Raw genomic sequence first — 5,171 nt, 5'->3', positions numbered from 1 at the left:
GCCTGTGTGGCTCAGGGGTTAAGTGTCAACCCAGGAACCAAGAGGTTGCTGGTTTGATTCCCAGTCAGGGCACATGCTCGATCCCTATAGGGGTGTGTGCAGGAAGTAGCCAATAGATGTTGTTCCTCTCTCATCGATGTTTCTATCTCTCTATCCCTCTCCCTTCCCCTCCCTCTAAAAATCAATTTAAAAAACACCTTTTAAAAATATTGGTTTTATTCCCATTTATCACCCCATCCCCCTTTGGCAACCATCAGCTAGTTCTCTATATCTATGGGTCTGTTTCTGTTTTGTTTTATTTATTCATTCATTTTGGTTTTTTAGATTACACATATAAGTGAAATCATATGGCCTTTGTCTTTCTTTTCTGACTTATTTGATTTAGCCTAACGCCCTCTAGGTCCATCCATGTTGTCACAAATGGCAAGATTTTTCTAGAAGTTAGTCTCATAGTCTCATAAAGGTATGTCCACTTCTAGACACCTATTGCAAAATCTATAGAAGGAGACAGCCGTGGCTTTCAACCTGTCTGAAATGGGAGTCACTGAATTGCTGCTTGTGGACAAGTCCTTCCCTTTCTAACACACCCACCATCTGCACACACACACACACACACACACACAGCACATCCTCTTCTCTCTCCCAACCCAAGTATCCTCTACTCTTCCTTGTCTACATCTCCCCATCCCAAGCTGAATATCAGTTCTTAAATGCTGTGTTATATCACCAATTCACCCACAAGATATTCAACCCTAGAGTCTGCAACCTAATTTCAGACAGCTGAATACTTCTTTAAATTAAAGAATTTTGATGGCAGGAGCTGATAACAACTGTGTACTTTTTTTCCTGGCATTCATAGAGACATGCATTTCAAAAGCCTGTCTCTTCTTTCCAGAATATTATTAGAAGAAATAAATTTACCCTTTTAAGTCTTTTTTTTAAAAAGGGGGGGAGGGTGAGAAGAAGAATGAAAAAATGAACTTTTCTCAAAGGAAATGTTCTAGACAGATGACTTGTTAGGTTCTTACATGCGCATAGCTTTTTAACAGCCTGAATAACTCAGCAGCTCTGAAACAAAGAAGCTTCTAAAAAGGCAACCTGTGGCTGGGACTGTGGGTAATGAGATTTGCTTTGAACAATATGATCTCTGTGTGGGAGTGTTTCAGATGATGACCAGAAGATACACACAAAAATCTTTGTTCTGTTAGCTTGGTTCTCATCTTAGAAGTAGATTAGACCTTGTGCTCTTGTCACTGTGAAATTTGCCTCCCATGGAAATAGTCACTCCTTCCTTAGGAGCAGGCAGCAGATGGTACTTCTAACAGAGATGTCCTAAGGCAGAGGTGGCAACGATGCAGCATGTGCCTGGCACAACTGCTGGTCCCCTCTGCCCCTTTCTTTCGTGTGGCCAACACTGTTGAGTCACAAAGACCTCTTGTGGTTGAACCCAAACAAGGTCCCTGAATCCCCACATGCCATTCCTTTCTGTAGCAGCTCCTGAAGGGGTCTCACTGTAGAGTAGAAGATCTTCTGGTCAGAGGTTTTACAGTGTTCAATTTTCATACCACCCAGCCCAACATATTGCTATTTATGAAATGCAATCAAGAAAACACACTACTCTCACTGGACCAGAAGTATCTATAGATCTTGAATGATCAAGTGAGCAACTTGTTGTTTTTCTAATTTATCTTTATTGTTGGATGTATTACAGGTGTTCCCTTTTTTCCTCAGTGACCTCCCTGCACCCCTCACCCACTCCCACCCCTCACCAGGTCTTCACCGCACTATTGTCTGTGTCCATGGATTATGCTTATGTGCATAGAAGTTCTTTGGTTAATCTCTTCCCACAACCTCCTTCCCTCTGATATTCGTCAGTCTGTTCCATGCTTCTATGTCTCTAGATCTATTTTGTTCACTAGATTCTACATATGAGTGAGATCATATGATAGTTGTCTTTCTCTGACTGGCTTATTTCACTTAGCATAACACTCTCCAGTTCCCTTCATGTTGTCTCAAAGGGTAAGAGAGATCCTTCTTTTTTACTGCTGCATAGTATTCCATGATATTAATATGCCACAGCTTTTTTATCCACTCACCTACTATTGGGAATCTGGTCCGGGCTGTTTCCAGATCTTAGCTATTGTAAATAGGGCTGCTATGAACATATGGGATGCATATTTTCTTTCAGATTGGTGTTTTGGGTATCTTAGGATATATTCCTAGAAGTGGAATCACTGGGTCAAATGGCAGTTCCATGTTTAATTTTTTAAGGAAACTCTATACTGTTCTCCATAATGGCTGCACCAGTCTACATTCCCACCAGCACTTGTCCTTTATTGATTTGTTGATGGTAGCCATTCTGGCAGGTGTGAGGTGATACCTCATTGTCGTCTTACTTTGCATTTTTCAGTAGCTCCAATACTCCCTACATGCATACTCTTTGCAATGTGACCTTGCAGCTATTCACATTAAGAGATGGAGCCATCTAGCCCTAACCAGTTTGGCTCAGTGAATAGAGCATTGGCCTGCGGACTGAAAGGTCCCAGGTTCGATTCCGGTCAAGGGCATGTACCTTGGTTGCGGGCACAACCCCAGTAGGAGGTGTGCAGGAGGCAGCTGATCAGTGTTTCTCTCTCATCGATGTTTCTAACTCTCTATCCCTCTCCCTTCCTCTCCATAAAAAATCAATAAATATATATTTAAAAAAGAGATGGAGCCATCTTGCTCCTTAAATTTGACCTGGAGTAATGACTTTCTTTGCTCAATACAATGCAGAGGAGGGGGAGAGAGGGAGGAGACATATGTAATACTCTTTGTAATACTTTAAGCAATAAAACAAAATTTTTAAAAAATTTCTATAAAAAAAATACAATGCAGTGGAAGGGACAATGTAACAGTTGCTAGCCTGGGCCTCAAAGTGCTTGAAATCTTCTTTCCTATTTCCAGTTTCTCTGCCTTCACCATGACACTGTACAAACATGTGCCACTGGCCTGCTGGAGATTGGGACAATGGAGCTGAGCAGAGTCAACCCAGTGGGTCAAGCCAAAGCCCCAGATGTGGGAGGGAGCTCAACCAAGAGTAATGCATATATGGTGAAGACATTATTCATTTCAGTCAAGGGACAAAGGTTGGTACAACTAGAGGTTCAAAGCCCCCTTATTAAATTTTAGTACTATTTTAGAATCTTGTACCATGAAGATGTAAACCTTTGGTTTATGCTTTTTGACATTTAATCATGCAATGTCCAAGGATGTGACTTAAATTTTCAGGTATTCCATTCCATGTAGCTCAGTGCAGTGTGTAGTCATTTAATAGGCTCAGTTTTTGAATGGACAGTTCGAGCATTCAGCCCTTCTTTCTTAACAGGAATGCTGGTAATTTTTCTTGAGGCTGAGGGCTTGCGTGGCATTTGCATTCTCAAAAGGGAGTGGTTACATGGAGCGAATTCTGCAACGGGACTGCCAAGCTGTTGTGAGACGGGCCCTGGCCTGTGCTCTCGGCAGGTTTGCTTTCTCACCGTCAGCTAATCCAGGGGCCATTTGTGGTCCTTAAAACTGAGGGGAGTCCCCACACTTCAGCAGAAAGGCTCTGTTCTCCTTACTGTCTACTTTTTAACAGATTGAATCAGGGCTCAAACAACGTGTAGCATAGTAACAAGCAGACAAACAAGCAACAACACACACACACACACACATGTCCACATCTTACGAATGTGCTACCTGGGCATCCAAAGGCAACTGAAAACCTTTCAGGTATTTTGACATCTTGTATAATAGCTAATTATCTACTTCTATTTAAGTCCTTTTTAATTCCCTCAAAGCTATGTGCAACTTCTCTGAGAATCTGAAACTTCTCGTACAGGTTTGCAGAACACCTGAGTTCAAGAGGGGGTCACTGCCCTCATGAAAACAAGTGTGTGAATAGTTTCTGAAGCAAAATCTCATACTGCTTTTCAGGTCTTGGAAAGGATTAGAAATCTTAAGGCTGTTTGTAGCAATTGGTGTTATATTCTGACAGGCCGGCTGTGTTCATGGCTATCAGAGAAGGCTTATCCTCCTCAGAGCAAGAATGGACAGAGATATGGGGTAACACAAATTGGAAATGGTAATTAGGCTTATCATTGCCATATGGCCAGCCTTGTTAACTAATGTAGCCAAACATGCCAGAGACTAAATCCCTTAGGCCAAGAAAAGCAATACATTCAGAAGAAGCTCATTGGTTGGGGACTATGTTCCCTGTCACAAAGTCCACAGTGCTGTCCTCATCCCTGAACCCTAGTCAGTAACCCAACCACTGGGTGTGTGCTTCCTCCCCAGGAAAAGAAGTCAGGTCAGCATCCATCTTCCGTCCTATGAATGAGCCACGGTGAGTGGCCTCCCTTCTGTCCATGAATGAAAAGCAGCCTGTTCTATTTTCTTCATCTCCAAAGCTCTTGTTGCTAAGGAGAGAAGGAGGTGAAAAGGAGCTCCATCAGGGCCCATGGTTCTGAGCCCTCTAGGCTCAGTGTATGATCACAGATGATTGCCAAGTGCTCCTTCACCCACTCATCTTCCAAACTGGATGGGTGCGCTGGTATAACAGGAAAAGATGAGGTCAGTGGATTGCTACCTGGACAGAAAACCTCACAGAAGCAAGATTGCCCTACACAGAGGCTGTGACCATTGAGATGCCTGGAACCTTGGATGGTAGTAGCAGTTAGGTCCTTTGATGTGGTACATAACTGTTCCTTTGAAACAATTACAGTGCATTCCACTTTTTAAAAGGAACACAGCAGCAGGCATGGCAAGTCCATGCCCATCCTGTCTTACCAGCAGTAACGTTGAGCTGGTGAATGTTTCTGTGGCCCCTCTAGCTATTACTCCTTTGACTTCTGCACAGGACTAAACAAGTGAGAACAAAATCCAAAAAAAAATGTTGGTGCACACACAGACCTTGTCTTCTGTGATAAGTCAGAAAGAAGCGAGATTAAGGAGTAGAATTATGCAAAGCAGTCATTACATTTTTTATTTCTGAACTATAATTTATTATTAATAAATTACAAGAATATAAATGCATTTTGACAAATGGACACATTGGTGTGACAATCATTCGGTTGGTCATTATGTTTAAGGGCTCAGTTTTCCAAAGGTAACATCAGTGTGTTAATCTAGTTTCTCCATTGTTTTCAAGT

The sequence above is a fragment of the Myotis yumanensis genome, unplaced genomic scaffold (assembly GCF_028538775.1).
Source record: "Myotis yumanensis isolate MYYU_CA2020_CCGP unplaced genomic scaffold, mMyoYum1.0.hap1 SCAF_3, whole genome shotgun sequence".
NCBI lineage: Eukaryota > Metazoa > Chordata > Mammalia > Chiroptera > Vespertilionidae > Myotis > Myotis yumanensis.
The sequence above is the reverse complement of the archived record's forward strand: the minus strand, read 5'-3'. Positions refer to the sequence as shown.